Source organism: Anas acuta, chromosome 5 (assembly GCF_963932015.1).
Source record: "Anas acuta chromosome 5, bAnaAcu1.1, whole genome shotgun sequence".
Classification (NCBI taxonomy): domain Eukaryota; kingdom Metazoa; phylum Chordata; class Aves; order Anseriformes; family Anatidae; genus Anas; species Anas acuta.
In genome coordinates this window covers 56,678,614-56,702,722 of record NC_088983.1, presented here as the reverse complement: position 1 = coordinate 56,702,722, position 24,109 = coordinate 56,678,614, and the positions used below count along the sequence as shown (strand labels likewise).

General features: G+C 36.6%; 1 protein-coding gene across 4 annotated transcripts in view; it reads right to left on the bottom strand.

Annotated features, from left to right (window-relative positions):
• METTL15 (methyltransferase 15, mitochondrial 12S rRNA N4-cytidine) overlaps positions 1 to 24,109 on the bottom strand; it is a 96,491-nt gene that overhangs the window by 70,643 nt on the left and 1,739 nt on the right. The window lies entirely within an intron of this gene.

The following is a 24,109-nucleotide window of genomic DNA, read 5'->3' as shown; positions in this document are numbered from 1 at the left end:
TTAAAATCAGGTTTCTGAAACTCAGTACTAAAAGCTTTATGTTACATAAGAAGAAACCCTAGGTAACATAGCATTTGCAATCTCCTAAGGAAGGTTAGGCCCCAACTCCATGAAGTTCTGTTTTCTACAAAGCATATCACTAAAAGTCCATTTGATAAGAAAAGCTTAAAAACAAAACACCTGTGTCCCATACACTCCCTGTCTAGAGAAATCCACTGCACTGTGGTATTAGGAAAGTATCTAAACTGCAAACATGCAAAGCACATTGAAACACTCTGAACAAACCTATCATGAGTCTTAGTCAGAGTATGCATTCTGGAAAGACTATATTGTTTGTCCTGCCACCCTGATGCTTTCATTTTCCCATTTCCAATGATTTCATGTGCGTAAACTTCAAACTCCTTAGGGTGTTTTTAATTTTTAAAATGCACACACACATGATGGAATTGGGGAAAAGGAAATCAATATGAGTCACGATTAATTCTGGTCCTCAGGATAGTGAAGCTCAGCTGACTTGCAAATGAAACATTATATACTCTGTGGCTATTTTCCTTCTCTTGTTAAAAAATTACACAGTTTCCCCAGCAAACTCAAACTATTCATCATACTTCTTACTCCACAGGCACCTTAACAACAACACCTGTGTCCTTCATTTTTAGCAGAGCAGTGCTCTAGAACTGTGGATTTGAGGCACTTGCAATAAAGCATGACACATTACCAGCTTTCTTTTTGTTGTTAGTGAGCATGGGTTCCAGCTTTAGGATCAGTATTTCCTTGAAAAGGTCACACCTGTAGACTTCTTGCCTGCACAGGATATGTACTGTTCTGTACTACGCCAGACTGGGATACAGCACACAGAGGTGCCCAAGGTGGCCTCTAATGGTAGATGCCTCTCTCCTTGTAGCTGTGTTGATGATTTGAAGGGATCATTAGATGCAGTGTTTAAGCCTCACCATGCCAGCTCACGTTAACCTACAGCAGGTTTTGCATAAGGGGAGCAAGCAGCATTTGCTCCCCTTATAGACTTGAAAAATGAGTTCATGCTGCCCACTTGAGATCATGCAAGGAGGTGAACGAAATGGTTTGACAAGAGATGTTCTACCAAGATGCACAAACCACTGCAGAGGTTGCATTGTCCAGGGACAGGCTCTAGCAATAACAAGGTGTTGTAGACTGGCATGCCCTAAGAGGCACAGGAGCGCTGGTAACTCCAGACAGTAGGTGATGCTCTGCATCTTTGCACTATGCTAATTATGTCTGCTAATATTGTGACTTAGTAGAAGTTTTGTTATGCCATTACGGTAAACTGTTTCTGCACATCATTTTTGTGCCATGTTGGTCAACCATGCCATGTTTTGGTCATTTGAAGATCTACCAGTATCCACAAATAGATATCTGAGTAGAGAATTAAAATATCATCAGAAGTGCCTGGTGACAGGACAAGGGGGAATGGGCTAAAGTTGCACCAGGGGAGTTTTAGGTTAGATGTTAGAAGAACTTCTTTACTGAAAGGGTTGTTAGGCACTGGAACAGGCTGCCCAGGGAGGTGGTGGAGTCACCATCCCTGGAAGTCTTCAAAAGACGTTTAGATGTAGAGCTTAGGGATATGGTTTAGTGGGGACTGTTAGCGTTAGGTCAGAGGTTGGACTCGATGATCTTGAGGTCTCTTCCAACCTAGAAATTCTGTGATTCTGTGAAGTCATATTCCGTCAATTCAACTATCAGCATTACTTACACTGCTTTCAGAAAGAGGAAACTGTGCTGCCTCCAATTACTACTTTATATCACAGCCATACTTGCAGCATGGTAGCAAGAGTGCTAATAAAGTTCATCATTTAGCTGTCAGTGAGTTTTTGTGTAAGACTTACAACTGGCAACCTAACCACGGTAAAGGATATTTTCTGAAAACATCTTGTAGAATTGCAACAAATTTTACAGCACTTTTAGCAGAAATAATCTGCCTGAAGAGAGAAAAGGGAAGTTGGAAGTGACAATGGAAGAACAGAAAATGGCAGCTGATTTGTGATTGAATGCTGGTTACATTAGTGATTCATGATAGCAATACAATATTTTTTTTGGAACCAGAATAGAACTCAGGTGTGTATTTATGAACTACAAAAATATTCTTACGTTATTATAAGGTTTGATTTTGTATTAAGACATCTCAATTTTTTGCAATGATGGGCTTTTAAAAACACTTGTAATTTTATGTATATTTTATGGCAATTGCATTCCATACTTTCAAAATCCCTATGGAGTTGCTTACAAAGCTAGAGTTGTCTTTCTGTAGCTGAACACAGCTACAACAAGCAGCACAAACATAGTACATTTTTCAAGTAATTAGAAATGCAGTGCTACTAAACTTCATAGAGCAGAGAAGATTTAATGACCTCCAATACAACGTAACTTGAGATGCTCCCATTCTCATCTAGTATGCAGGTACAATACTCTAATACATAATTAAAGAACAGGCAGTTACTGATTTATATTTATGTGATATCAGCTTTACAAAAAGGAACATACTTCAAACTCATGGGCAATTAAAACCAGATTAATTTCCTACCACAAATATGAGTTCAAATTCCTAGTGAGAATAGTATGACTTACCATTTACTTTAATACTCTTTACTACATTAATACAGCAATCAAAACACAATACAGATGCTGAGAAAACTTCTGTCATTCTCCACTGGCAAAAATAATGAGTTTAAAAACCTTGTATAAATATACCAATTTCATACAATCCATTGATTATTCATACAATCCATTGATTACAGAAGGCACCTACTCTGCTCTTCAGAGCATATAATCGAACACCGGGAACTTCCAACATTTTGTTGCAACTCTGCAGCTGGTTCAATACTAGGAAGAGTCTTAATCAGCAACATGTAACTACAGTAATAAAACATGATTCAAGTGTTTGCAGCATTGACATCAGTCACTGAAAAAGAACATGTACCCATAATTTGTGTTCTGAATAACCATCAATTCCTTTTTTTAATGCAAAAAACACTCTTGATTGTATTATTGAGTTATTTTAACATAACACGCAATGCTGGAAATCTCAGCATAAAATGTCATAACTAAGCTAGGCAAATTTGTTTTAGTTTTTCTATTTTTTTTCTTTAGAATAGACTTTCAGATGTTAATTACAAAAAGAATAAACAAGAACATTAACTATAAACTGTATTTTACATTAAAAGTTGTTAAACTAATTGCTTGCTTTTCAACATGACAGTATAGATACTATCACAAGTTCTTGCCAAAAGCTGGAAAGAAGAGAAGCAACATACCAGACTTCACATCCTGACAGAAATGTATGAGCTAAGTACTACCTGTGCTAGCATGTTACAAGAGTAGGAGCTGATTTGTCTCACCTCTGTTGGTTCTTTTTGACTGAATCACAATGCATAGAGCGACTCCGTATAATTTAATTAGTTCTAATGCAGTATTAGTTCAAAACACGATATAAAAAAAAAAAAAGTAGTGCTACTTCACATGCTATTATCTATTTTTTAAGAAAGACCTAAAATACACACAGGAGATAAAATGAATTTCATCACCAACAGAGTGTAAATACAGCAGACTTTATTGCTCCCCCTTATCTCTGGTTTCCTGCAAACAAATTGTTTTACTCCATTTGGCTGTAACAATGCTTGCATGCCATGATCATGCGTTAGAGGCCAAAGGAATAGCCATTATCAAAACTTCTTTGTTTTACAAACTTTACATACATACAGTTCTTTGCCAAAAAATAAAAAAATAAAAAAAAAAATCACACCTTATTATGAAGTTAAGATCAAACAAATGATTGTGACAGGAAAAAGTAGCAAAGACCATACAGTAACAGCAACGATTTCATGTAATTACACAGATTAGTAGTCATCTCCCTCAGAGCAAAGCAATTAAACACGTTTATCTCTAGTTCATTGACCTCCAAAAGACTACTCATGGGTTTAATGACAGAATCACAGACTGGTTAGGGTTGGAAGGGACCTCTGGAGACTATATGGCCCAACCCTCTTGCCTTGGCACTGGGCACCACTGAAAGGAGTCTGGCTCTGTCTTCTTGGCATCCTCCTTTCAGGTATTTATACATAGTGACGAGATCCCCTTGAGCCTCCTTTTCTTCAGGCTGACCAGTCCCAGCTCCCTCAGCACATCATAGGAGAGGAGCTCCAGGCCCTTGATCATCTTTGTAGTCCCTCTGCTGGACTCTCTGCCATATGTCCAGGTCTCTTTTGTACTGGGGGGCCAGAACTGGGCACAGTATTCCAAGCACACCTTCACCAATGCTGAGTAGAGAACAAACATCTTCCTTGATGCGCTCTACTTCATTGTCCAGACTGTTAATGAAAATGGTAAACAGGACTAGACTCAGTATTGACCCAGCACTAATGTTATCAACATGCCAGGAGTGCTCCGCTTTCTCAGAATCCATGTGCACAACTAGATGGTTCTCTAAGTTTGACAGCTCTTAGTTTTACCACGCACTCCTATCAAGAGGTTTGCTGCACAAGAAAAATAGTCAAGCAATTATTTTGAATCCTCTCTTCCACAAGCAGGATTTGAGCCACCAAAGCCTCTTTTTGGATCTTGCCAAAGGGAAGAACTCGTTCTTTTATACAGAATATCCTGCTAGCCCTCACTGTTTTGTTCCTTACGCAGAAAGGCACTAAGTGTGTATACTCTGAACACTACCAAAGAAAGATCGAGTCAGTTCCTGTATCATGTAACACCCAGGTCAGGATAATGTAGTCTAAACTGGACAGAAGCAGAAATGTCTAGAAATCCTGACTGTCACGTGAGAGGCTTTTCCAGCAATAATCAAATACTCAGCATTCAGGCTGTGAATACAGCAACACTAGGTGAAGACACAACATGCTGCTGAAACAACTGGATGATTTTCAAAACTTCAGTTATTTTCTCCAGTGTTTATTGGCATTGCAATTTTCTTAACGTGACTGATCAATGCACTTAGCATGGCCCAATTTGCACCAAACATTCAATTACTCAAACAGAAACAGAAGTAAAAATAAAAAGAATATGATACAATTTATTTTTTCCAGATACCCTCTATATGAAATCTTACGTAATTCTTCAAGCTATTAAGCTCATTTTAAACAGGGAGAATTCTTCTCTTCTGAAAATGTGCTATATTTAGCCAGATGCCATCTTAATCTAGGCTGATACACCTCATTATTCTATCACAATACAAACCCCAAAATGCAAATGAGAGCACACTAAGCTGCATAGCTGGCCAATCTGTCTCCCATTTTTTCCAAAGAATGGAATCATTGAAGAATTGTAGTATCTCCTCTAAATACCATAGTTACATCATCACCCTAAAAATCATTATATGGAAGAGTTCAACACCTTAATGCAAACCTCAGCCCAGTTATTTCCTTTCTGTCCAATGTTACGACAAATCATTCACGCTACCTTGTATGCCTTATTCAGTAGCACTGTGATCTTACTACTTGCATCAGGGATATTGGGGAGGTCAATTGTACAACACAAGTTTAGAAGCATCTCAGAAGTTGTACCGAAAGTTATCAAAAAAAAAAAAAAAGCAAAGTGCTATCGGGAAATAGAAGGGGGCTATAGCAGATCACAAGATCAAGTAAATGCATTTGTCCACAGGTAAAGTCAAATGATAACAGCTACAGGTCCATTGACTAAGTCAAACTCTGTGCATGAGCTTTTCTAAAAAGCAACACAAAAAATAAAGATGCTTTTGTCACTACTGCACAGTCACGACTGTCAGTTTACAGGAAACACTGGCCATATAAATAATTTATATGCCCACTTTTCCTAGCAATATAATACTTCTACACACTTCTTTGAACATAGTCTATTTAAGAAAGATGGAGAATAACCCAGTTCTTAAAGATTGAGGAGTAGTATTATGTGCACAAGTGTTTGAAAAATATACTTCATTGTGTCCATTTTGATGCAAACTCTTACATTTCTGGAATTTCTGATGACTGCATTAATCAGTGTTTTGATACAAGCATGCATTTGGCAAAACTTCATTTCTGTGCAAGATTTTATATTCAACTAATGAGTAACGTAATAAAAATATATATATTTTCAATTTTCCAATCCCAATTCGCTTCCTAAAAATCTGAAAAGCAAATATAGCAACAGAAAAGTTTGAAAAAAAAATTGAAAATTTTGTTACGATGCCTGCACTATTGACATTTACACCAGAAAGCATTAAATAATATTTTAGTTAAAAGGTAGTGGATTGCAGGACCTATTTCCTCAGGTTTAAAATATGACAACGTACAGAATATAAGGTAAGAAAACTGGATAAAGACTATCAGAATTCTGTACAGAGCACAGCATGGAAGGAAAGTAGCTTCTCAATGTCACATGGATGTCTTGACATTGTACACATGACTATCAAGGATTATTACTGGTAATAATTCTTCAGAAGAAGTCATGTCACACCACCAGAAAGAATCCACATCCCGGATCACCCCAAACTCTGCAACTGATTTTTGACAGCATCAGCCATCAGAAATTTTATTCTTAACTACCTGTTTGAAAGAGTCTCAGTGACAACAGAATGAAGAGAAGACAGTTTCACCCTACTCCATTCAACAGATATTATACTTCTCCTGAGAAAGTACTGAGTTCTGTGCCACAATGCAGGATAAGAAGCAGTAGAGAACACCTAGAAAATCCAAACAATTTGATACAAAATCTGTTTAAGAAATCAGGGAAATTAATTTTAAAGCTATTAGGTAACAACAAAGACCTCAGATCTCTATAATTAAGTAATATAGAAAATGTGCCTTGCTTTGATGGAGAAATAGGAAGTACAGGCACTGCAACTTTAAACATCTTCCTTGGGTGGGACAGACTGGTACACTCCCTTAGCTGGTAGATAAGCACAAATATCTTCTTCAAGTCTTCTGGTCAAGATGAGCAGACTTTTAAGCTAAGTATATAAATAGCAATATGCAGTCAGAAAGGAACATCTCTAAACAAACAAAGTCTGTCAAACTCCTAAAATATCACTGCATATAATATCCTTTCAAAAAAGATAAAAAAAAGATCAGAAAACTTCTGAAACAACTGGTAACAGAAAATTCAGGAAAGCACAGAATGCAATGGGTAAATATTTTACACCAAAGGTTGTCAGCCAAAGAACTTATTTGATGTCACCAATAAAATTAAGAAACTGAAAGGCATTTACAAAGTAAATTTATTTGAAAAGAAACATTAATTTTAGTCTTTCTACTCTTCCAACATTAAGATCTGCTCTAATTTCAACAGACACCAAAACTGAGTAGTTTATACAGGTAAGATATAATGGTTGCTTCCAAAAGGAAGGAAAAAAGACAGCATGTTCTCACACGTGTCTGGTGATAGACATCTCTGGTTTTGATGTTCAGACCTGGGTGCCTCAAGTCCTGTAGGAGTCTGACCAAAAAACAATTCTCATTGCCATCATCTACAATTATTTATATTCTTTTATCCATTTTTTTTTTGTCATTAAAAATATCCTATAAACATCTTAAGGTGTAGTATGGCATAGTAACTAGTAACTACAAATTCAAACTTCTAAAATGACATGGATATATATTTACTGTGATAATAATAAATCACTCTTCTACGGAATTCTTAATACTTGCTTTGAATAACTGGATGGTTGATTTTCCCAACTCATGCCTTGCATTCCACTATCTTGCTGTTAGCACATATTTTAATATACTATTCCAATCAACGGAACCTATTGCAAACCGTCTGACTGAGCTAGGAAAGCTCTTTACAAAACCTTAAAGACCACTGGGCTGAAAGCATGTTTCCAAGTGTATTTAGTGAACTGTTTGTTATATTATTTTAGCTACTATAGCCTCCAAAATTATTCTAAAATTGGTACCTTAATTGTTTGTTTCATGGCTCAGTAGATGCTAAATTTAATCTTCTGGATTTTCTAAATGCCAGCTCTACCAGGTTCTGAGAACTTACTCTTGCCCACTCAATATAGTCAGGAGAACAAGAGACAACTTTTGCATAACATTTGCTGAAATTATATCCTAATTCTGATATCCTAATTCTCCAAATATACTGTACCAGCAGTCAAGAGATTAACAAATACTTCAATACTGGTATTTCTGATGCCATTTAATGTTTTTTTTTATTTTTGCCTGCCTGGAAGAACTACATTTTCTGGAGGAACTTTTTTACAACAGTTGTAAAGAATAACCTTAACCTTAATCTACCATAGCAAGACAAAACCTTCAGCTGTTACATGCAACATGCCAATGCATACACAAGAAAATCCACAAATATTTCACTTCCAAGTTACAAAGGAAGCATCACATCCAACGTTAAAAAAGGCATGACTTTATATTAAACAGCATATGAAAATATTCCTGAATATTTTCTTTACCAAAAGCAAATCAAATCCCCACTGCTGGTACAATGTTCTGGACTTCTGTACTGAGAAGCAGAAATCCCATTAACAGGTCATAAATCTCATGTCTTCACCTCCACTACATCAGTTTAGAGTAGAGAGATTTTGACTAGCAATATTCTAGCCCAAAGTCTGAGTAACTAAAAACCAAAAACATTAGTACATTTGTATATACAAACAGCCTGTGGGAAACAGGAAGAGAATAAATTGGAAACTATCACCACCCCTAACTCTATAGCCAAGACTGTATGAAGAGCAACACACTTGTCCAAGAACAAGCCATTAACATTTAACAGATATCACACCACACGTCTTTGTCACTGAAGATGCTACAACCACTGTTAATATACAAAGAGGATGATAATTCCCAAGTTAAATCCGAGTTACAAGACTCCACAACAGAAAACTTTTCCCAAGTCTTCTGCATGGTGCAAGAAAAGTTTAGCTGAAATGGAAGATGTATCTGATGACATTTATCTAGAAATAAGGTACCTCCAGCAGAGGTTTATTCTCTTCAGTAACTTGAAGGTGCTTCTCTGAAATTGAAAAAGATGTTTTAAAATATGCTGTACTTTCCCTAAAAAATTAATTCTATTCTGAGTTTCTAGGATAATTTGGTGACCATATTCAAAATACCTAAGCATATTCATAAAATGATGAAATACAACAAATAACCTCATTTAAAAAAATACATTTGCAAACCTATTAAAAATGTACTTAAAAAAAATACATTTTTTTAACACTCAAGCAAAACCAAATCAGTAGATACTTAGGCATAGATTAAAAGTACGACTTGGGGAACAGGAAGAGCTGCTAGAGAGGGAGCAGAACTGGATAAAAGCCAAGAAATGAAGGAAGGAAGGAATCCTTTAAAAAAAAAAAAAAAAAAATGAAGACGGCTGAGATTGACCTGCACTCCGAGTCTTGCACTCCAAGGAGAAAGTTGATGCAAGGGGAATTTACAACACAGAAAAAGAAGAAAATAACAGTCAAAGAACAAATTTCAGAGCTAACTGTATGATCATTTCAGAAGAGCACAGAACACCTTCAGTTGCTGTCGCTTCATAAGAAACTGGGCTTACATGAGGACAAGAAGATAGGAAATGAGCAAACGGAGTCCCTTAGGACACATCTCTCTGGACCAATACAACATCCAAAGGCTGCAGCTATTTTCTGTGGAGGACTATTAACATTGCTTTTATACAGCTGTAGCAGATGGTGTGATTCACTTATCTCAAAATACAAGAGCTCAGGGAACCTGGTGATCAAGTTAGAACAAATAAAAGAAAGTGCTTTTCATGCAAATATTGGAACTATGGGTATAACGCTGAAGGGAGAGGGGTAAAATTTAACTTTTTAAAAAATAAAAAATAAATAAAAAAAGAGATCTAACATGGAAAAAAGACTTTGCCAGTGATACTATACGAGTGCAACCCTCAACTCTTCTCTTCCCACATGGAACTCCTTAAACTGCTGTCATAAGCTAAAAGGTGCAGGGTGGGAAAAAATATTTGTTACCGTGCCTTTCTCTAAGACTTGCATTCGCACCTCCTGTTGACCACTGCATGGTTCTACACTGCAGGTCTACTGTTGAACATTGCAGGTCTACTTTGGAGGTGAACCAGTACTGTACTACTGACGGTCTTGTGGTTTAGCAAGACCTTCAAAACTAAGAGAGAGGAAAAACTGGTCCAGACAAAAAGAACTAATATGAAATCAAAACATATTCTACCTCCTCCTCTGTCTCTGGAAATAAAACTTCACCATCCTAGCTTTTTCTAAAAACGGTTTTAAGAACAACAAGCTCAGTTGCACTGATCGCCACAAGTCATTCAAGTTTTCCCTCCACAGTTCTCAGCTGGAGAAAGCAGGAGCTGTACAGAAAACCAGCAACATTTCATATTTTAACAGCACAAATGGTGAAAAATAATATGAAATAAAAAATAAATAAATAAAATCTGCTTTTCTCCCGAGACCCTGAACTTTTTTTCACTTAATGAGAAACAGCTTCAGGACACCACTCCTGTCCCCCCAACAAAGCTATTTCCATGATGCTTATCAAAGAGGCAAAACAACTGAAGGATGGAGAAAGGCTCCAGTGATCACCTGGGGGGGATGGCAGGCACTGGGATAGAGAAGCCAATTTTTATTACAAAGCAGGGTACAACAGAAGATCAACATTAGAAATGAAAACTATCAAAATTGAATATAAAATCTGCTAGTCAACACAAAAATAGTACCTTTTAAAAATTTTTTGCATCATGCTTACAAAAGTTTGAGAAGAGGAAAAGTGAGAAAAAATATTCATCTGTGCTAATTCGACAGTTCTTAATGATGAAAACAAAAAACCTCAAAGGACTCTAAACATCTGTAAATTCACAGGCATGATAAAGAGCATAATTACCGAATACGTGACCTAACGAGAAAAAAAAAAATTAAAGTCAGTTGTATAAAAACCATAAAGAGCATGGATGCTAACAGCAATGGCAGGTCTATTCAACAGAAACAAGATCTTAAAACACACAAATTTTAACAGCAGAGAACAATTAATGTAAGTTGCCAAAAACAAAATACTTTACCGGGATGTCAATCAGTAACACAGAGCTGACAACTGTGCTTTAATTAAATTTGAGACTGTTACCAATTAGTTAGTCTAGAGCACTACAGGCTTCATGCTGCCTATGACTCAGTGCACTGACTCATCCAGTAAAACTTTTCTTACACAAGAACTATCCAGGCACCCACAAGGATGCAAGATCAAAAGCAAAGTAGTTTCATTGACCTTCTTAGAGAAAGTCTTGTTTTAAATTTAGATGACCAGAGGATATACTGACACAACTGTTCAATAAGTTTACCAATGATAGAATTTCAGTACTAGTGTTTTAATTCCATTTTGAATGAACGGCTCAAAAAGCAAACTACAATAAATGCTTTGCACAGGTTGAAGCTGAAGCAGCAGATTTTAAATTTGCTTTTTTATAAGCTTCTCTGGTAGCATTACTTATTATTCATAAAATATTTATCATTTTTCATTGAAAGATCCTGTTTTCTGCCACATTAAAGTCCTGAACAGTCGGAGGCTGATTTTTTTCCGATGTCAGAAGTAATGGGAGATGGGAGAGGGGGTGACAAGAAGTCCTCAGCCAATTCCCTGGGTAGGAAAAACACAGGATTGTTCAGATTTTGAAACTTCTACAGGAGTTCTGCCATTGCACTAAGTAGTACTGGTATTTTCCAGTTCTAAAAAAAAATAATAAAAAAGAGTAAACTAAGGGAGGATCATCCTAGGAGAAAGTCTACTCTATTGCTATTCTTGTGAACATCCAAAAAATTAAGCTAGATTTAAAAACAAGACTTCCCGACAGTTCTTTCTGAAATCTTGGCTACGATGTCCAACCTGCTAAGCCCAGAGCCTCAGAAAAGACCAGCTCTCTTGCTCTCTCATATCATACTCAAATAGCATTAATACAAAGGGAGTAATCAGTTTGTACATGCTGAAGAGCAGATGAGAAGCATCCTGAACCAATGCATGCAACTTGCTGAGAAGCCCTAGAGTACATTTCTATAAACAAACTGACAAACCTACTGCTGATGAACAACATGCTGTTCACTATCATCTCCAGCTGTAGCTGCACGTTCATGATACGGTCTTTGCATCATCCCTGTTGTCATAGGCTGTATCAGCTCACTTATTCACCTGAAAACCACTTACAAGTAAGATAAGTTTTGGTGTCAGCACACTCCGTGGCTGCACAATCAGCAGAGCAAGAGAGGAAGTGAGACCATACAGCCAGCAGCAAGCACTGCATGGCTGTTTGAGGTCTGCCAAGCTGTAAGAGAGGCAGCACCAGCCAAAGGTTAGATTTTTAGGACTGGAACACAGTCTGGAAAAAGTATGGTTCCAGAAGGTTAGAACAAGCATGATTCTTGCAATTCAGTAGAAGAGAGTCTTAAAGTATGTTTTCCCCAGACACTACACTAGGATCTAGAAGTCCTAAGACTGAACATGAATTTTTACCTACTGGAAAAGGCTCTAACTCCATGGGGAACAAGCACTCTTCATCTCCTTCTCCCAGTTAAGTCAGAATGACAACCTACCAAAGATCTGTACTAAGGGTACGGTTTCACAGGACGTTAAGTACCAGGGTCAGTGGGAAGGAGTTCTACGGTAATTTCTCATAAGCAAGTCTGTGTGCTTGCTGTTGGTGCATTTCTCCCAGAATTGGTGTTTACATCCATAAGCCAATTTAACTTAACAGCACAGCACAGAAAAATAACTCCAAAGAAACGCTGTGTTTTATGCCATGTCACTGTCAAAAGCGGGACAGGAACACACAGAGAGATGGGGATGCATGTGGAACAATGAAGCAAGACTTGAGTAGCAGCAAGCCATTTTGGGTGGCTTACCCCTTTGTGCAACCGTGACCTAGACAGCCTGGCTCTTTTAGCAAACCCTGTAGCAATAGACTCCCTTGATTTGAGGTTTATCTTCAAAAGCTAAGTGACACTGGAAGTTGCAATACTAATACCAGTATTTAAGGCATGCATTCAGCTGACAGATGAGCATTGGAACCTACCACACAGTTCCTGTGCAACGCTCAAGAGGTCACTGCACCAAGCAGACAGGGCACATTACTGGCTCTCATTTTTCTGTCTGTCCAACACACACTAAATCTGCTTTCCAGACATGCTGTGGCTTAACAACTGTATGTGGATGTGACTCCAAAGCAATAAACCAAATACTGAAATTGAGATGTTAACCTCTTTGAAAAAGCAGCAAAAGGGCACTTTTGCTTGGGCACCTGAAGATCCTTGCATAATTTTGATATTGATGCTTCAGTAACTAAGTTCTTACATAAGAAGTAATAATACTCTTACTTTAAAGGAAGCTATAAAAATAAATCCTCAGTAATGAATTTGAATAAATATATCATCGAAAATATATGCAACGACTATCTATGAGGAACTCAAATATTGCAGGGACGTAATTCACAAAGCAAAACAAAACTCCGCATTCAAAGCAGCTTTTGAATAGTGAACAGCAAATAAAGACGTGTGGCCTTGTGCAAGAACAGAACAACATAAATAGCTTATTCATTCAGCATCCTCTGGCCATGCCTACTTTAGCAGGCCACTAGGAGATTTTCAAATGGCAAAACAACTCTTTTGTCTGATGCTACACACATGCCAATGCAATTTACTTCAGATCAAATCTACTTTGGTTCTTTAGGCTGAACGTTTGTTAACAGTTGGAGAATGAGGCGCCCTCCTGGAATACATCTTCTAGCTTCATCTGAAAGAAACACGGTTTATACACTGCCACGTGAACCAAACTACTTCAGACGGAAAGAATCACTACACTCTCTCAAAAACAGAACTTTATTAAAGAACTAAAATGGTAATGCAGGTAAACCCTCTATTGTACTAAAGAAATTATTTTAACCTGTAATATTGCTATATATGAATTTAGAGACAGCAACCCTCAGTATCTGTTGTCTTCAAGTATTTTCTAAGGGGATCACACAAAATATAGAAACAACTGATGCAACCTGGAAAACCTCTCGATGCCACGTTTACAACTGACAGAAATTAAAGAAGTTAGTTATCCTCTATTGCATTATTTAAACCCCACAGATGGGAAAAAACAGATTCAGAAAGAAAGACAGTTTCATTACCAGATTCGAACTTTGCTCACATTTAGAATTAAATTAAGACATAAAATGTGCCTGTAATTCTCTGGAAAAAAAAAAAAAAAAAAAAAAAGAGAATCATGAAATAGTGCAAAGGACTGCATATACTAATTCTTGACAAAGTACAATGCAGAATTATCACCACTTCACCACTCTCAAAGGAACCATTTGTTCAGCAGATCCTCTGACAACTTTTGCAAAGTCAGTCATTTGGAAAATTGTCATATCATCATGGAAGAATCTGCTTTTCAATATACCTATCCCAAGTCAACCAGACTCAATTTCTTGAAACTCCTTCACCAGTATCAAACATGTATGCCTCATCATTTAGAGAATGGTTTACGTATAATTGATCCATCTCAAATGATCAGCAGTTTTTCTGTGCAATTATTGCTTCTGTCAATTCACGACATATTTTTTCTTCCAGACTACAATTTTTATTTTATTTTTTTCCCTAATATAGTGGTACTCTGACATAGGTAAGTCAGAGGACATAAATTATATCTTTTGTGCTAAGACGCATTTTTTATATACTTAATTTAATATGTCTTTTGTAATACTTGTATTACAGTCATTACAGTATGGCTGTATTACTCTGGTCAAGTTTGTGTCTCTTGAAAGAGTTAAGATCAGAAATAAAATACAGGCCAATGTGTAATTCAACTATTTTGTTTCCTTTAAGTCCGCATCTGTACAAATCATACCTATTCAACTGGAAACCAATGGCTAGACCAGCCCTGATTTATTTATTTTTTTTTTAAAAAAAAGGTTGGTTTGTTTGTTTTAAAACATCTGTTTGAAAAGATATACTTAATATCTCAGTATACCAACTACAGAAATCCCAAAATACTGCAGAAAGTCACCTTACTAATCACTGTGCTTTTCTATAGGCCAAGAAAACTCAGCCTAGTGCACTGTTGATGCATTTATTGTACTAGATCAAATCTGCCTGCAATCAGTAACAATAACCTATACTAAAGCCAAGCTCAAAATCGATGAATAAATTCATAAAGAAAATTATTTATGAAAAACAAGGTAAACTTTTTAATATCTCTCACCAAGAAGTAATTAAGGAAGTACAGCAGAACTTAATTATCTGACAACGTTTGCAAAATTCCTCAAGACAGGAAATACAACCTGATCATGTCACCACAATGAAATAATCTAGATGAGCCTGCAAAACTTCTATACTGCCTTAAAACATTACAATGAATCACATCTTGGACATAGCCCCTAAATGATCTATGCAACATGAAGGAACCCCACTCGTGTTATTAAAAATGTGTTTATTAGAAAGATCTCAAAAGAACTATAAGATTCAGAGAGAACAAAAAACAACTAATTAAGTGGGAGTTCTGACCAAGTAGGAGTTTAGTACTTCAGAACTAAGTGGTTTACATTCTACTAATAAGAGCTTTTCAACAAGGTACAATTTCCCACTTAGAGTTCACTTCGTCATCTGTATACCTTCCCTAGAAAACTGTCTGCTTATAAATTCAAGGCCAGCAAAGAGGTCTGCACAGTTACTAATCTGCGACATTTTTTTTTTTTTGAAAATAAATGTTCTATACTCTAACAAAATATACACCATATCCACGCATTTCATAACTTTAATGATTTCAGAGAACGGCAACTCAAAATTTAAAAAATGTTTAACCAGATCATATTTCTAGAACTACCAGAAACTTAGAGCTATTTTTGGTTGAAAAAAATAAAAATAAAATAAAAAGTATCAATAAAACAGATTTATCAATTTGAGATCCTTTTTTTCTCAATAACGTTAGCAGTTCAGTCACCAAAATACTAGCAGGTAGCAATTACCCATGAGAAAACAGAAGACTTCTATGAATGTTTCCTCTCTTCTCCTGTCAGTGGGTACACCTGCTGCTAGCAAGAGTGACATCTGTTATATACATACCTCATATAAGCAGAAAGATATACAGCATCTCAAAGCAAGAACTTCAGATGAAACTTGAAATGTGAAGTACAGAAGTCTAGCTGTCTACTCATGATTAATCCCAAAGCAAATATCCATAACCTTTGTTTTTTTTTTTCAGTTCTATTGAAAAAAATACTCTTCAGTTGATTCAAGTTTTAGCTTAAGATGGATAGGGCTCTTCCATCCTCCTAGTTTACCCTAAATTTGTTTACTTCACCTACCACTAATATACACATAGCAAAGATTATCTTGTTTTGCACAACGATCTAAGAACTTATGTTCTCAATTCCTGTTAAATATACAAAAATTAAAGAGGCATACTTGTTTTATATGACTGCCAAAAGGCAGGGCTTTTAACATTATTTTAAATAAAATGGATTGTTAAAAAAACATTGGCACAGTGAGACATGCTATAAAAGTTGGTTACTCATGGGATCATAAAGATTTGTCAGTAGAGAAATTTACTTTTAGAGAAATGCTAAAGGGTTTTAGTATTTCCCTAAATAAATTAAGAGAATACACATGCTTAAAATCACAGCTGAAAAAAAAATATTAAAACATACATTTCCCTGTTATCCACATGCAAATAAGAAAAATTACCCTAGAACTAAGGAAATGAGAGGTCAAACACTCCTGCATTTTTATCAGGATCTTTTTATACCACTGCAATTTACTGGGAAGTTTTATTTAATCTTTAGCATACTAATAATCTTTCCTTCATCTTATGAGAATATAAAACATTTCACAAAGATATTCTGTTTCATAAGATAAATCAGCCATTTGTTTTTAACCTAGACAGCATATATTTCGATTCTTAATTTCTGTTTCAAAACCTGCATCGCCATACATGAGGGAAAACATTATTACAAAGCTAGAGAACCACACAAAACATAAAGACACAAATAATCTGAAGGCCTGAGCCCCAGTCCTGAAAAAGCTGCACTTTGCATTTGCATTCTGTTACTCCTATGGGGTAAGAATGAAACATGACTTAGTATTTGAGTTCTAACATCATCTCATCTTCAATAAGAAAAAAAAAGAAAAAAGAAAAACAAAGTTGTCATGTCTTTATATAAAGTTATTCAACAAAAAGTGAGAAAAAAGAGCTTCTGAAAAATAAAAATATATGTGACAAAAAGTGGTCAAGGTCACCCTCTAGAGTAAAGCAGTCATTCAAATTTTCCCTGCAGCTGCAGTTCAAAATGTTAAAAACGTATGCAAGATAAACCAAGTTCTCCAAACCTTTGCATGCACTATGCATGAAAGTGATGTTGATGACACCGATATGAAACGTACGTGCAGCTACCTTCTATACACTAACCCACAGATCAGCACAAGCACAATTTTCGCTCCAGCCAAATCTTGCTCAAGTACAGAAGAGCTGAACTTGACAGTGAAAATAATATAGAGGGTAGAAAAGGTTTTATGCCTCATGGCATCACCTGTTGGAAAATAAAGATGACCAAAAAAGATTACCATTCTGTAATCTTGCAAATGGCAAGATGACCAAAAAAGATTACCATTCTGTAATCTTGCAAATGGCAATATACTATACCATACACACCATTTTTTCAGGTATCTACTGGGGAGAGGAGAAAGAAGCGAATAAAGTACACAGCAAACATGAATTTTAGTTACTAGCAAGAAACAACTATGGGTTCTACCTAGCACAAGTCTTTCATCTATGTACAATGTTACAAGGAACTTCAAAAATGTAAGAACGGATACAACTTGACAGCCGAATGCTATGTTTCATGTAACTAAGTCAAACACCCAGCAAGCAATCAGATCTAGTGGAAGATATCCTTGGCTTGGGTTGGAACTAGACAGTCTTGAAGGTCCCTTCCAACCCAAGCCATTCTGTGATTCTATTACAGAACCACAGAATCCACTAGGTTGGAAGAGACCTCAAGATCACCGAGTCCAACCTCTAACCTAACACTAACAAGTCCTCCACTAAACCATATCGCTAAGTTCAACATCTAAACGTCTAAACCTCCAGGGATGGTGACTCCACCACTTCCCTACTAGGCAGCCCATTCCAATGCCTAACAACCCTCTTAGTAAAGAAGTTCTTCCTAAGATCCAACCTAAAACACCCCTGGCGCAACTTTAGCCCATTCCCCCTCTCCTGTCACCAGCCACATGGGAGAATAGACCAAAAATATTACTGGCAGGATTTTTTTTTCCCCAGTGTTGGGAGGGGAAAAAAAAAAAAAAAAAAAAAAGAGTCCTTCCCCCTTAAATTTGGGATGAACAAAGCAAACACAAAAACACAAACCACCCCACCACCTGCCTTTGTCACCTGTTTTTCGAGAGCTCAACTAGGCCTCACTTCAGTATGCATTATTTACTTTACTCGTTTTCCTAAGAGTAATGCTGTCTGGAATGAGATTTAATGACATTATGACTCAAGCACACCATTATTAACATTTCCATATGAAATTAAAATTTCAATCTCTGAATGACTTCAGCTAATCACTAGACTTAGCAAGGCAGAGTTGATTTCCTCAGCTATCTTGGAAAAAAACTTCTTTCCTCAATTATAACAAAGGACATATTTAAGATGCAATGAAAATTTTACAACTCAACTGCAAATCTAATCTGTTCTTTAATATTTATGGTCAGTGAATCCAAAAAAGTCATGTAGATGTTTTGGATACATCTTGGCTGCCAGGTGCCTACGGCAATTTTACCATAGATAATATTAGATAACATAACTTGTTATGAAGAGGGACCCTGGAGCAATATTAGTTGATTTCAGTGTTTTTAAGTATACACTTTTAAAAATATTCTTCCAAGGTGCTGAGTACCAGCAAACACCACTTGAATCAACAGAGATGTGCTCAAACTCTGGGAAGAAGAAAAAAATAGTAAGAAACAGACCACACATATTCAGATGATTTAAGATACCCATTAATTTTACACATCAAATTTGGTAGTTTAACCTTTGAATTATTTCTTTATGCAGAACAAGCCTGCACAAACCTAATCAAAACAGAATTATCTTACATAGAAATACAAGAGAAAAAAAAATGCAAGTCTTTCCCATACTACAATTATGATCTTAAACCCCTAGTAATATTTTGTGGTAGAAAGTCTGTATTCCTGTTTGCAAACCAGAATTCAAATGTTTAATAAGAAAGCTTAGCCAAAAGGCTGACTAAATAAGGCACACAGTACTAGATGGGGAGGAAATGAGTAGCTACATATATTAATTATCACCCTTTCTGGGATCACAGGCTCACTCAAGTTAAAATTTAAAGGGCTTAGATTACTTTCTGGTGAATTTTATTAGTTTTCCCCAAGAGGTGCAAAGACTAATGCTGTCACAACAGAAAAGGAGAGCATACACAGCATCATTACAAGCTGAGTCACCCCAAAGCATTGAATCTTGCTTTATTATAACACAGACTCTTAAATAGTCTCCTGAAACACTATCATTCGTTATGCGATAGAGTGATAACAGCAAGCTAACTCAGTATTACAATAAAATGAAATCTGGCGCATCTGTGGAGTTGATCTCAGTAGGCAGACCAAGTTCCCTTGCTGGTCTCTTTGGAGATAGCAGCTGCAGGCTTCCCTTCCCCTACTGCAATAGAGAAAGATGCACAACAAAGTTGGTGAGAACTGTCTTTTTGTTGTTGCTGATGATACCATTTAGATTTGCCTGCTGAGAGCCATGCTGCAGGTGGGAAGAAGAGGTGGTTGGGCGGACATCCAAGAATTATAACCAAAAGACTTCCCTGTGCAGCTGTAGCCATCAACCTACACTTCCCACCCTACCTCCCTCAAGTTTTTGAATTAGTTTCTCTCTGCAGTGCAAAATCTTCAAGTCCTACAGAAACTAAACTCTGAGGAGACTTTCTTGACTGTGCTTTGTTCATACCTTGCCATTTTTTAGATCCAGTGCAGGAGCACTTTTCACTTCCTGATATCAAGGGTCTAAGCACACAGCAGTACCAGCTTCAAAACAGAACAGGTGTGCAGCCCTCCCAAACAAATCATGTGTTTTAATTTGCCCGTCATTAGGCAAGTTACAATCCCTGTATTTTTTCAGGACCCACTACAGAAGACAGCAAAGCAAGGAACTCCAGATAATTAAGGGTATGACTGGATTTTCTCCACCCCCTCAACTAACAAGCTACTCATAAATACCATCTCCCAACTTGTTTCCTTCCCTGTCCCCATTTTTCCTCTCAGGATGGAACTCACCCAGATCCAGATACTGCAAAACTTGTATGACATCTGCTGCCACTACATTTTTAATAGTCCTTCCATTGTCTTACTGCCTTCTTTAAACTGCTCTTCACAGCAATGTGAAACCCACTTGCATCAGTTAAATTTAGGCAAATGAGGTCTGTTATTTCAAATCCTTCTGTAAACACTTGCTCTATAAGGACAGGCATCATTATTATGCAATAACAGGTATTTGGAGAGACTACCTTGTGCTTATCTTAGCTGAAAGTCTTGGAAACTATTTTCCATTTTCATACACTACCTTCAAAAGTGTTGCTGTGGTTTTATTTTGGGTGAAAAGAATATTTCCAGTGAAAAGAATATTTTCAAGTATTTTTTACTTCAAGTATGATTTTAGTCAAATATTTTCAACAGTACTCTGGACCAGATACAGAGATTCATTTACCAAGTTTCCTATTACACATTACAGAAAATGTTTCACAAACATACATGCTCTACCAACTTTTTACTACACATTTCCTTACACAGCTTTGATCCAAAACCTGGCTAGTCTTTTTCGTAAATTCACAATAAACGCAACCAGGAAATCAGGCAAGATAAAAGTGACTAAAATAGTAGATAGTACATAGAACTCCATGGTCTGCTGAAATAAATCTCAATACCCACAGTAACACTAAAGGACCACAGAAAAAGCACAGCCTGTAATTTTAAGAATATTTTCAGAATATCTCATTACATTTGTTGTCTTTTGCAAATTTCAGTGCCTTTTTTCCTGTTTTACAGAAACTTGTCTATATAATCACTACATACATCATTGTGCTGTTGCCACAGAAAAATTAACCACACAATTTGCATGTGGCAAGATACTTTAAGCATGCTTCCCATGAAAAAGATATAGTAGGTCTACTGCTTTTTGTCAGTAGGCCTACGTTCATTTCACAATTCAAGGGAAAAATGGGTTTAGATGGTAGAAACAGTTACTTAGTACTTGGAATGTTGTACTTCTCCTAAACAAGCATTTAAGCATTTATCTCATGATGTAATGAATATTTTACGCCAAGCTTGGTATTTTGGCTGCACCCTACAAAATGCCTCATACAACTTGAGAACTCAGATTTCATTTTTCCAGGTCTCTTTTCAAATTCCTATTTATCTTGGAGGCACTGTGGAACACTTGAATTTTGGGAGCCTTTACTGTAAATGCATTGTTCCAGCCAAATCATTTGCAGATGGCTTTGGAAGTACTACGATAAGTTCGCTGGCCACCAACGTAGCCACAGAACTATTTATACATCACGACACTTGGAAACCCTTTGAACAAAATAGAAGTCCACGCTGCAGGGTGCTGTACAGAGAAAGGTTCTTTTTTGTCCTTAACAGCTTAAACTCAGTGTAAGGGGAAAAAAAAAAAAAAAAGTCATATGGACATGGATATAAAGAAACCAAGAGGACAACTTCAGAACAACAGATTCTGTTTTTGCACACCAGCAGTCCATCTCACCTTCATCTGATTGACTGTCACCCATTATTTGGCTAACTAGCTCCATGCAATACGAAGGAAACAACAATGCTCTGGCAACATCCAACAGTGGCAACAGAACTTCAGGAAGTGAGACTACTGTCTTCAAACCAATTGCAGAGCTCAAACAACACTTCAGCGATAAAAGATCAATATAAGACTGTCAACAGTATTTGATATTTCCTTCTTTACTTTAGAAGGCCATGCTCACACTTGTTCTCAGCTGAAAAAATATTTTGACATTTCGGTGTATGAAAATAGTAGCTGTCACAGGAACAATAATATACAGACCTGAAAGACTGAAAGGAAAGCTCATGGCAAAGCTGGATGTTTAAGAAATGTCTGTCCCTTTCTAGAAGCTAGATGTCCCTAATACATTATTTCAACAACAACAAAGATAGCCCTTCCATGCAAGCCGGGTAGTAAAAATCAAAGAGGGTACCTCTGGCAACACGTGGCAGCTAACTTAAGAAAGTGAAAGCCAAGATCCATTTGAGAAATAATAACCTTTTGTTTAAAGGTAAAAACAGTATAATATGCTAAAAAGATCATCTGATATTAACTGTTTCTGGTGAGTCACTGAAAGACTGCAGAAAAGGGAACAGTCTCATTCATTCTTTCTCACCACCAGTTTGATCACCATTTACAGACATAAAAAGGAAAAACTTCCAGAATTGTCGTAACTTCAATGAAACTCCTAGAGTTTACCATACCTCCATTCTAGACTATTCTATAAAATTATATTTAATGTAACATAATAGATGTCAGCAGATTACAAGTTTTGCCATTAAATCCAAGTAGGGTATCATGTTTAGTTTTGTTCTAGCTGAAGTTTAAATATTATACATAGTGAGCTGTTTGTGCTGGACTACCAAAATAGTTTCCTAGAGTTTTGCAGTTTGTAAGAACCCTTCTTAAAAGACACTTACAAGGATAATGAAAATTTTGAAGTTTCATACTAAAACTCACTACCGTTGAAATTGTCTTATCACTACAGCTTTATGATGTGAAAGACAGTAGCTAGTGACTAATAGGAAAAAGTAAGGTGAAAATGACAATAACATACTTGCAGATGTCCAAAGACGTTCATTTAGAAAAGGTACGTTCAGCTCTTTGCTGCCTTTAAAGCTCAAGAGAACAGGGAATACTCCATCTGCCCCAAAAACTGCAAGACCTGTGGTCAAGTATGTGTGAAGAATACCAACTGACTGAGAAGGCTAAAACGTAGTTTAGTAAGCTTAAGAGGGAAATTACTGGTGTGTGGATTTACTGCAACAGACTTTTCATTGAAAAGTGAGGTAGATCAGTAAAAACTAATTTGTACAATGTGTTTCCAAGAAAGGACTACCAAAGGGACTTTGTAGAAACAAGATCTAAAGCAGTAAAAGGAGACGCAAAGCTAAGAGGAACTACTATTGCTTAAATCTCTGACAAACAGATTCCACAAAGATGTCAGTCAACAGGAATATTCAGTAGGAGGGTACTATCTTGATCTCACTTGTGACTCACTCTTAAAGTAACATTTACCTTCTTAGCAACCCCTGTAACTAAAATGAAAAACCAATTCACTGATCGAAAGCATAGGGAGAATGTTATCTTTCTAACTGGATTGGCAACTCCTTGCCTTAGGACATTACAAGAACTAAAGGCCCAAATCAACTTCTTCTCATAATAGAGAATATAACTATGTTAAAACTGAGTAAAGGAAACCTTTGTGTACATAGGAGAGAAGGTAGAAAACCAAAATCCAGCATATGAACATTATGTTCCCTGTTCAAAACAGCAAAAACACATTCACAGCATTCCTAGTCATGACTTCAACTATAAAACTGAAATTGATGCAACAGTCCCAGTTCTACACCCATGTTAACATAAACTGTACCACCATTCATGCAATGAAAAGCAGTCTCCATCTTGGCTTAGAATTGCTCCAACGATGCTTGCTTTAGCAAAACTCAGTTGACACACTGTGCCCTTTTGCACACTACTTATCTGCAAAATTTTACTCTTCAGAAAGAGCCGCAAATACATCATTTACTATCTTTTTTTTTAAAAAAAAAAGAAAAAAAATTGAAGTTGTTTTCATTTTCATTTATGCTTAAAAGGTTAGTCATATTATAAATATATCTGTTCAAGATAACACACTGGTGTTCTTATGTCTGGCATTAGTGGTTAACCACTAGCACAGGAATCCCTGCAAAGCAACATATGTACACGTGAAAAAATCCCACCCCAATAATAACGTATTTTACATTCATAAATATTTAAACACTCAAAAAGCCTTCAGAGACCAGCGCTCTCTAGAGTTTATAACCAGGAATAGTTTCTAT